Source organism: Vidua macroura, chromosome 6 (assembly GCF_024509145.1).
Source record: "Vidua macroura isolate BioBank_ID:100142 chromosome 6, ASM2450914v1, whole genome shotgun sequence".
NCBI classification, from domain to species: domain Eukaryota; kingdom Metazoa; phylum Chordata; class Aves; order Passeriformes; family Viduidae; genus Vidua; species Vidua macroura.
In genome coordinates this window covers 52,020,064-52,031,223 of record NC_071576.1, presented here as the reverse complement: position 1 = coordinate 52,031,223, position 11,160 = coordinate 52,020,064, and the positions used below count along the sequence as shown (strand labels likewise).

Here is an 11,160-nt window from a genome sequence, read left to right as displayed (position 1 = left end):
GTAAAAGTGGAGTTTTTTGCGATAGCTCTAAAATGCAACCTCCTGTAGAGGACATGGCAAAAAAATCCCTGTTGAACGTATCATGTTCAGGGTAATTGCAGTCCCCTGGCTGTGTGGGGAGCAAGGTGAAGGCATCTCCATGCTGCTGCTAGAGAAACTGAGAGCTCACTCTCACAGCACCTGGATTTAGATTGTTTTACCCTGGCATTACCAAGACTGAGGTTTAGCCATGGTAGAGCTCTCTCCTTGACTCAGGGCTTGGATGACAGTGCTTTAGGCATTGGGAGTGACAGAGAGAAGTCTGTGTGATATCACTGTGTGTAGTATATTGATACTGGCTCTCCTTTTATTATCTTGAAACAAAATGGATTAGATGAACAAAAGGGATTCCTCAGAAGCTCCGTTCAATTATTTCACAGTGGCAACCAGGGAAAAACTCACTCTATCCCCTGGATGTAGCAGTTCCTACTTCTGATCAGAAAGCATTGTGACATTTTCAGCACATCAGTGGCTAAGCAGTGACTCCACAGTTTGAGTTAACATTTCAACTCGTGACATTCCAGCCAACAATCCCAACTGCTTTACAGAGACTTCTCCTCCAGAGGTTCAGCTGTAGTCAAGGTCTTGTGACAGGGATAGTCCTGGCCATGGACTTGTAGGGACATTGTAGGGGCACAACACAACACAATTACTGAACATAGGATTGGGAAACAAGTGAAATAAAATGACTCCTTATAAGAGAAAAATCATTCAACCATTTATCAAGTAGATCAAGACGCTAAGGGTATTCCAGCATAGAAATGGACAACCAGAGCTATTCCTTTGATACTTCCCCTTTTCCTCTTTTTTAGTGGGAATTTAAACAGCATTTCTGCTAGCATTAAAGGTGCTTTAAGAATCAACCCAAAAGTTTCCTTTACCATACTTACTTAGTAGCTCCACTTAGTGGCTACTGGGATAACACAGTGTTTCCCTCAGAACCTGTTACCTGGTGTTGTGGTGCTCATCCTCCTTCCCTCCATCCTGCTGGATCCTTCAGGCACATAAGCCAGGATTGCTGCAGGAATGTCAGAGACTGACAAGTGCACTAAATGCAGAGTGGGGAAGAACACCTGCTGATTCTCAGCTGAGTTATCAGCCTTATGTCTGTGAATGTTTCTCTGTCGAGTTCTTATGTAGCTGTGATTTCCTTTGGAAATTTGTGGGTCGTATGGAGCACTGAATCACAGCAGCTCAGCACGCAGTCTTCCACCTTCATGGATGACACTCTTTCTGCTTGGAATCAGTGACTGATTCCTCTGCAGGCTTTCTGCACTTTGAATCCTTGTTCATTTGATTTCTGGCTTTTGGGGATGAATTTACCTCCCTGTGTACTCTATTTATTAGCAAATGTGATTTTCAGGAGATATGAGGCGTGCTTGAAGAATACTTTGGGGGACAAATTCTTCAGAGGAGCAGAGAAACCTGGCTTCAGGAAGGTGAGATGCCAGCTGTCCTTTATGTTAAAGCTTGAAGTACTACCCAAAAGCTAAAAGTAAAAATAGCTGAAGTAGCAGAGGTATTTTGGGGTGGAAGGAGCAGAGAAGTGATTGTCAGTGCATAACTGTGAATATAAACAAATACTGGACTTTCAAGTAATATCTGTTTTCTCCAAGCAAGGCAAACTCATAATAGCTGTCTTTAAAAATTGGTTCTTTTGGAGAATGGAGTAATTGTTGTAGGTGTGCATTTGGCATTTATGTCTATACCCTGTCAGTGCTCTAGACATTTCTGCATATGACTTTGTCTAATCCAGGTAATGTTCTGAATACTGGCTATGTAATATATGCATTATTTGGGCATTGTCAGCTCTGTAAGTTACTGCATTGAAAATTAATAACTTTCTCCTTTGTAATTAAGCACTTGTCTCTCTTGTGGCCTGCTGAAGCAGCGAGTTAAGGAGAAGTAGTGATTCCCAGTTTCAATTGTGTAACCATGGAGCTGCTGTCTGGATCACAGAGTCTCAAAGAAGCAGAGGGCTCACAGGAGATAGCTTCCCTGGGTAGCTGTGGGACCTTGCTGGGTAGGGGAGAAGCAGAAAGGATTGATACACTGGGAAAAGACACATCCAGCTCTTGTAGGTAGACCTTGGGAGCAAAGAGGTGCCTGTTTCTGGGGCATGCATTTGGTATATACAAATTTTCCAGTATTTAGCTGCATGATTTTTTCCCTACTTATTTGGTAAAGACCACATTGTATCTAGAGAAGAAACATGCTTTTTAGTTCACTAATTACAGTTCATGCATATTTATTTGAAGTATCAACATCCAGTGCCTTTACTACTTAGAAGTCAAATAATGTTTTTCACAATGAAAACCAAAGGTGGTACTTCAGCTTCCTTTGAGTTGGTATACTGAGCATTGAGCAGCGTATTGGATGGATGTGATGAACCATATGGATCTCAGACCAGGACTAAATCATGTCAAATACAAGTTCTTGCTTGGGTGCTTCATTTTTTTCTTCTGTAAGTCTATAAATGCATGTACAAACTCTTCTCTCCCACTTTATACATACCATAAAAGAAGCTAATAGCATAACAGTTAATGTCATGAGTGACCTATTTTAAAACATTACTTAGAGCCACTTATTTCAGCACTGTTTGTGCTGAAATTTTCTATTTTGGATGCCTGCCTCAGCCCACTTCTGTCTGTTTGAAATGAAAAAAAAATCCTATTCTTTTCAGAAAAAAAAGGCAAAGTAAATTTTTTGTGTTCTTATACATGTTTGATCACCTCCATCATACTCTTCTTGAGCCTCAATCTAAAAGTTTTCTTGGATCATTATCTTTTGCTGTTCCAGTGAAAATCCATTAGGGAAAACACTGAAAAACCTGTTTTTCCACTTGATCGGTAGAGATTTGGTATCTGAATTCCCTGAAATTACTGTCTGCACAGCACACGCCAAGCACAACATTGCAGATATTGAGCAAAATCTTGTCAAGGATCACTTTTCCTAAAATTTTAGGCTATTGTGGCATCAAGCACTGGAAGTTCAAGCATATGCTGACCCAGAGCAGTGCAGCACTTGGTGCTGAGGATGCTGAGGTGCAGAATTCCACTCCTGGTTCCAAGTACAGTGCAAACCATCAAGGCTGAAAGTGAGGAGATGCTCCTGGGCTTTTGAGGTTCTCTTTTTACAGCTGCTCAGACCAAGGTGGAGGAAACCTCCTGAGCTGAGGAGCTGTGAAATGATTTGGCTAGGATGGAACCTTAAAGGGAGCAAGAAAGAACTCATGTAGAAGCAGGGATGCTGCCACTGGCATAAGAGATGGCAGAAAAATTGGAGGAGTGTGGATATAGCTTGGGATAGGAGGCAGAAAGCAAAGAGGTAGGATTGGAAACCTGAAGGTAATGTGTAGGAGAGAGGCTGGGGCTAACAAATAGGCAAAAGAAGAGGAATATATACTCCCAGGGTGAATCTGAACAAGCCATAGAATACAGCACTAAACAGAAAGGTTAGAATGGGAAACTCGGACTGGAGGAATTTAGGGGTTGCATTTGCAAGAATATTGGCACAAGTCAAGGACTGGAATTGGGGGGAAGAAGATGAGAGAAAAGTCTTTGCAGTAGAAAGCAGCAGAAGGCCACCAAAGATAGACCCGAGAGGCAGAGCCAAGATGCATGGTGCCCTGTGCTGCAGAATTTCCTAGGAAAGCTGCATGCATCCCAGCCCAGCCTCTCTTCAGCCTGCTCCACGTGCAGACTCTACCGTTGCTCCTTCCACTCATGTGGCCAAAGCCTCTGCTGTGGACCATGAAGTTCCAGCCCTGTATTTCAGTATCACTGCCATTCCATACAATAGATTTTTTCAGGCTTTCTTTTCTCTCCCTTTCTGTATTTTTTTTTTAAGCAACCTATGAAATTATAGATAAAAGGGTACAAATCCATGAATGTTGCAATAAAACCAAGCACTATAAAAAAAAGGAAAAGGAAAAAGAGTAATGCTGTCCATGAAGCCTTAATTGGGCCCCCTTGTGTGTATACATTTTGATACTGTCTCTAATTACATGGTCACACACTGCTTTTCCCATGGACCCCTGCATTGTTCTGTGCACTAAGTAAAAGGTGATTGCTGAATGAATGCATCTTTAAGTTGTTTTATTCTCTCTGTTGCACGGGTAGTCCCAGGCCTGCCTTACTGCAGACTGCTCAAGACCAACACAGAATCCCTGATTTCCTCGTGGCTTTTCAATTGCTGTCTGTTTTGAAAACAATAACGTTTATTTTCGAAACACACTCGCTTGCAGATGTGTTGTAAGGCTCTCTGCTCCCACGTGTGCAAAAGGGGATGCAGGGTGGCTGAGTGTGGTGTGGCAGGGCTGATGTTTTCCTGGCTCTCCATGGTGTGGGTCATGCTATGTGTTCAAACCAGGCTGCCCCTGACTGCAGAATGCAGCTGATGGGCACAGAGTCTCCTGGGACATGGACCTCTTTCTCAGGACACACAAAGGGAAGAGACCACAAATGATGAATGCTGTGGGAAGGTGAGCTTGCCTTCAGTGCTGGAGACCAGCGGTAATCTGCTAGGGCAGAACTGCAGAGTCAACCCAGTGGCCATTCATTACTTTAGTTCCGTGCCTTTTATTTCTCTCTTTTTTTTACTGGTCTCTGACTGAAGATGGGATATGCAGGGAGTCTTCTTTTACTGATGAGGACAAATTCAGAGTGTAGGTTTGGTATGGGTGGTTTGAGGTCATCTGGGGAAGAGCTGTGCAGTAAGACACTGTCATCATGGACATGTGTAGGGTGGGGGCTGAATTAAGGTACTCTAGAGGATCTTAATTATGGCTCCTGAAACTTTTGACTGCTTTGCTTTGCAACCCTAATGTTCTTATAATTTAATTTGGGTGTACATGTGCTTAATATATATTGCTTCTTCACTTATAAAAAGATGTTAACAGGCTGCACTCTTCAAATACTTTTATAAAAATTCTGAATTTAGCTTTCTGAACAGGTTTTTGAAATCAATACAGAGAGAGCTGCTAACAGGAGGTAAACTACAAACCACAAACACTTTCAATAGGATAGCTCTTTTTATATAACATTTGATATCATTTTCACAGCATGATCTCTACTTTCATACTGTGATAGCTTTTACCTGGAGTTTAGATGATTCATTTTTGTAGTGGATACTTAACTTTTATATGAGGAAAATGCAAGAGAAGCCAGCACAGCATTAAATGAACTATAGTTGCAGCATTAAATGAACTACAGTACAGTAATAATGTTGAATGCTCAGATCCTTGCCATCTCACAGGGTTGGATTCATGAAGGCTCTATTGATTCATAAGGGAGGAGATATGGATGTCTGGAATTCTCTCAGTTTTTGGCATATCTAATTCAAATTTTAAGAGTAGGGTGGGCACTCAGTGATTGTTTAGTAATTGTTAGAAATCCCTGTAGGATTCTGCTTGAAAATTGACTCTGATTTCCTATTGGTGTGGATCTCAGAGAGCCATATGGCTGTATTGCTGGCTTGTCTGCTTGTTTTCTTTCCCTGAAGCTCTTAAAATTAGTTTAGAAACCTTAATTTTACACTGACTTCTACAGTAACCACTGAGACAAGGAAGAACATTTTTGTTAAATGTTCACATTTATGATGATTATTCTTTCAAAGAGATCCAGATTTTTGTGGGGTTTATATGGACTGCATGGAACTAAGTCTGTTATGTCAGCTTTTCTGGTAAACGATCACAGTTGTTGAGGCTTTCTAGGCTACCTTGCCAAACTTCTGTTTTCACATGTTTGTGACTTCTTATGAACCATTTTAAAGTGAAGTTTTCTATATATACAATTCCTAACCGGTTTTTCTGTCTACTTATTCCCGAATAATGCAAAAATGAAAGAAACTAAAAAATATTGGTTTGATACTGTTGAAAAATAGTTTAAATATAAAAATTGAGTATTTGCTTTATTGCCTCTGTTCAGCCTGTCATCAACATGTACTCTCTTTCTTCAGGTTTCCATCACACCATCATTCTTCTTTTCCTGTCCAAGAAACTTACATTGGAATAAAAAAATGTGAAATGCCTTGACAGTCACATGCTATTAAAAATCTGTCAAACTTGAGGTTAGTCATCGGAAATCTTCTCACCAGTTTCTGGAGGGAAAGAACAAAACAATTAATAATATAAGAAAAAATTTCAGCTGCACTAGTTCTTTAAAATTCTATTCAAGATTTTTATTTGTAATTTAGTTCTTGCTTTAGAAAAAAAAATAATAAAGGAAAGCTATCCTCCTTACTAGAAGCCAGACATCCCTTGCTCATTTCAAAACAAAGAGAAAACCTTGTAGGTCTTCTAGTGTTTTTATAAACTGAGGATCAACTTGAAGCTATCAAAAAGGATCTTGCAGGACCTGTCTTGCACTTGGTCAAGATGAAGGTGTTCTACTTTTTCTACTCTTGTCACATATATTGTAAAGCTATTTTGAAATGAATCAGACAATTGTCTGAGCCTGGCAAGTGTTGTCAATAGGTGCTGCAGGTCCTACCCTGGCATCTCAGGTTGGAAAGGTTTGAAATCACCCTTGGTGATTATCTCCTGTACTTTTCTGTACTAAGCAGCATACTGTGTCTAATCAATATTTCTTCTGCTCCCTGAGGTTCTTAATTCACATGCTCAGAAAACTTCATGTTTTGTATTCCTTGAGGTACACCCTACAAAACCTCAGATACACACAGGAATGCACATTCAAGGCCCCCTGCTTGCACCCCATCTCTCTGAGCTTATCACCGAGAATGACTGAGTGAGGTTTGCTTTACAAGTGGAATTTTGTGTGTAGGCACTCTCCTCTCTCTTCTGATTCTCCTGCTGGAGCTCAGGTTTTGCCTACAGCAGGTTTTGCAGTGCTTGTCTGACTCTCATGCCTGGCTTCTCCCTGCTCCTCTGTTCAAGAATTGCATATCTGAACTCATTTCTAGGAGGTAAAATTATGCCTAACCTGAAGCAGAATTATTTCCAGCGTCTCCTAAGATAATTTTTATTTCTAATGGGATAGGGATCCTAGCCAAGGTCACAGGCTGGGCATGCTGGCTGCTGTACAAACATATTATGACAGTCACTCTCCAGAGAAGGAGCTGTAACTCCTCAGTTGATGGCTCACTCTGCTTTAGGGTTTCTGTCCCTAAAGCCAAGTTTCAGTGCATTTGCTGAGATTGGTGAAGCAAGGCTGGTTTACACCTGCTGAGGACTCTGATCAAGAACTCTGTTAAATTTGAGACTCTCAAATTTAGATTTAGTTGTTTAAAACAAAAAAAATCTTGAGGATCTTGCCGGTATTTACACTGTAAATTTCTTGAAGTGAAATTGAATCTATTTGTGTGAACGTATCTTTTTTTCTGAGCTGTGCAAATTTAAAAAGATTCTTCTACATAGCTGAAGCCTGCTGTATGTTTAAAACATTGAGGCATGGGGTGTGAGGGCAAACTTATAGGATAAGGAAATACTGGGTTTTCTGATAACCTTTTGTGAAATGGAGCCAAGTACATATTTCTGCTTCAAGAAATTACTATATGCAGCACACTTAAGGTTACAGTAATTTACCTTCCCCTTCACAGAATCTCCTTTCCAGTCTGGCTTTCAGTGCCCTACTGTACCTCAAAGTGTATCCAAACTGGGTAGTGCTCAGGACAAGTACCTGGAGATCTCCCTCTGATGTTTTTGCATGAGGAATCCAATTAGAATCAGAGGTGGCCAGAGGGGAATCCCAAAGCTTCCCAATCCTGGAATCCCTACAGTGAGATTTCAGTCACTGGTCTTAAATTTGAACAAACAGGTCAAAGACACTCCCTGTGAAAATTTAATTTAATTAGAAGTCCTCATGTGATTAAAACTGTCTTTGATATGGTTTATTAACAGTTTTGATCACAGATTAACATTTTGCCACTATAAATTTGGGCATCAGTCTCTGACCCCTCCTTTTTTTTTTTGTTAGGAAAAAGATCTCTCTTGTATTCCATGTAAAGATTCAGAAAATGATGAAATTATGTTAGCAATAGAAAAGTTTGCCTTTTTTTTTTTTTCCCAGTGTGGACATTAGAACAGAGACAGATTATTAATTGAATAAGAACTGTGTCTATTCTTGTAAGACCCTTCTTATGGGGCTTTTAATTGTTACTAATCTCTTAAAAAAAAGGCAGTAGATAACTATCACAACAGGACCACAGATGAAGTTATTGAAAAGCCAGAGAGTTTAAGTCTGAATATCAATAGTAGCCCTAGCACAAGATTTATGCCCAGTGAGAATCTACATATTCTTATAGTCCCAGGCATCGTGGTGAGATGCTGTTAAGAGGACCAGGGACAAAGTCAAAATCAGATCAATTTCCTTTCATCTTCAAAAGTAGCATGATGTCAACTTCACCTTGAGCTAAAATTTGTCCTCTGATCTGATAAAATCATTATTTGCCAATAAAATACGGGACAATTCTGCTACCTGCTCCCCCACCCCTGCTGTGCAGAGGCACTCTGTCTTCAGCTACAGCTCATGTGGAGCTGTAGCTTGGTGTGAGAGCAGCTTTGATTGCAAGCAGAAGCTACTGTGCTACCCAAGATGATAACTCTGATTAACTGGCTCATAGTTGAGGCCATAAAGGGCTTGACATCACAAATTAAGGGCAGTGTTTCACTCTCCATCTTGGATCTGCTGCTATTTGCTGATTGCATCCTGGAGTTAACTTTAGTTTTACTCATAGGAGTTGTCAATAGGAAGAATAATTAGGCTTCTGTCATCAAGTGAGACTTAAAAAAAGTGCACCAAGAGCTGATGGTCAGGCTGACTTTCAGTCAGAATTAGAGAAATGATTGTTACAGGTGTTCATATCTCCACTTGCCTCATGTTTTCAAGTGCAGCCCCTCATCTCATCATGAGGAAAGCCCTCCCTCAGGCAGAACAGCTGACAGCAACTCTGTAATCTGCTGATTCTGATCCCAACAGTATTCTGAGTGAAGGGAAAAAAACAAGTGTGTTTGACCCTTGACAAACTGAGCTGCAGTATTTACCAGGATTTAGAATTATTATTTTTTCACAAGACTGAAGTCTGAGCAAGTATTTCTGTAAATGATGATTCTTTAATTGGTCTAATAGTATTGGTTTTTTCCCCTTCCACCTCATTACACATTTCACTATTTTGCTTGTGACATCCAGCTGTGATCCAGGTTTACAACCAATGTTTTTACTAAAATTCAGTAACTTTGTATCTAATGAAGTCCAATAATGATGTTTGTATTTTTCTGTATGTAAAACCTGCTTGAAATTGGGCTGCATGCACCAAGTGAAATAAGTGACAGAGGAAAGTAATGACAAAAATGACCGGAATATGAAATAACCAGTAAGACATGTTGGAAAATAAAGAAGACTTTTAATCACTATAAATTACTGCTTAGAGAAAATGCCTTTCAAAATTACTTTTAATATTTGTAGTGGGCCTACATATAAAGATTTTGTGACAAAACACATATGTGTCATTACACATCAAACTGAATGTGTCCCCATATCCCAAATAATACCAGGTAGTATATCATATAGACAGTGTGTGCCCAAAATAGAGTAATAGCTCTGAAACAGCTTATTTGTTACTGGTGGTGTTGTTATCACAGAGGTTGCTGGGCTGTCATTTTGTGTTCTTTTACCTGAATAGCAGGAATTTCTTTGTTTGGCCAAGCTTGCCTTGGAGTCACAGAAACTGCAGCTCAGGAGAATGTCTGGCAAATACAGCTCCACAATATCCTTTTGTGAACGTCCAGTTGTCAGGCATATCAGGGGCTTGAGCACTGCTGCTCATCTGCTGTGTCCTGAGGTGGCCCCAAGCACTGTCTGTTCGGGCAGTGGATGTGCTCTGGATCTCAGGGAAACCTGACCACACCCTTTGCCTCCTTCCTGTCCTTGTTCTGCCCACCAGTGGCACAGAACCAGCTCTGCAGGTCTCCAACATCACAAGGCTTTCCAAATAGAGATACTCCTTGCTACTTGTATAAGTGCCAGTCAGACACAGCCACGGTGCATGTTCTGCTCTGTGGTGTTCTAAATCTGATTTGGCTTCCCACATCACTTAGCAGTGGATATGGGGGAGCAGTGAGCAGGCAAGGTGGGATGGGATCTCTGCTGCTGTTCCAGGGGCCAGTCAGTGGGATATTGCCATGATATCCCAGGTCTAACAGCTATGCTGAGATGACCAGCTTCTCGTGTCGCAATCATGCCCAGTCAATAGGGTTAATTTTTTTGTGAGGTGTTTTATTTTAATATCCACTTTTGGAAAGTAACATGAATATTAATAGCAGCTGATAGTCATTGTGCTAATGCAGCCAGATAGTTTTTCACTTACTTTTACCAGGAATATTTCCAAACTTTAGTTTTCAGAAAAACTCAAACTGCTGCTGCCCAGAGAGATAGGGAATACAACAGAGGATATGACCTTTCTTAATGTTTTCTTATCAGGCAGCATAAGTACTGTATGTCCCACTAAGCTGCTTCAATAGAACCTTGTCAAGTTATCACATTACTCGACATGTTGCCGATAATGAATACATAAAAGCTTTAGATATTGAGGACTCGGAAGAAATAAATAAGATTTACTGAAAAACTGCTCAACATATATCCCAGGGCCATGTTTATTTTTTTTTCCATGTGGATTGTGTGCTGCCTTTAGTCCCTTAGATAAATGGAATGATGCAAGAGTTTCAGCTTCTTGAAATGTAAAGTGCAGATGTGAGTAGATAAATGAAGAAAGTAAATGGTCATCTATCTCCATTGTGGAGAACTCAATCACATTGTAACCTTATCAGTCTTGTTCTCCAGAAGTGCCTGATATTTTACTTTTCTGCTCACCACATGCTCTTCTAGCTCTGGTTGATATCTGCAATATCTTCTCTTGTCCTGTATTCTTACGAGTGTTGAGGAAGAGTTCATATTCATCTTTGTAATTTTGCCTTAGATCACTTCTGGTGACTTTGAGGAATTAAAGCCATGAACCCAAAAAACCCAAATGCAGTAGACAGAACCAGGATCAACAGCATTAACCCCTCATGTCACTGTGGTAGAAAGTGGCATTCAGACTTAGAAGTCAAATAGCACTTGCTGAGAGGCTGCCCAGAGTTTCTCAGCTGGTCCCCTCCCCAGCAGG

The 11,160-nt window shown here is 40.5% G+C and overlaps 1 protein-coding gene across 1 annotated transcript in view; it reads left to right on the top strand.

The window, feature by feature from the left end:
* Positions 1–1,416: 1,416 nt before the first annotated feature.
* The window catches only part of LMO1 (LIM domain only 1), a 239,318-nt gene continuing 229,574 nt past the window's right edge, over positions 1,417–11,160 (top strand). The window contains exon 1 of the mRNA XM_053979720.1: positions 1,417–1,478. The gene's annotated coding sequence lies outside the window, so the exon portion shown is untranslated. The remainder of the gene's footprint in view (positions 1,479–11,160) is intronic.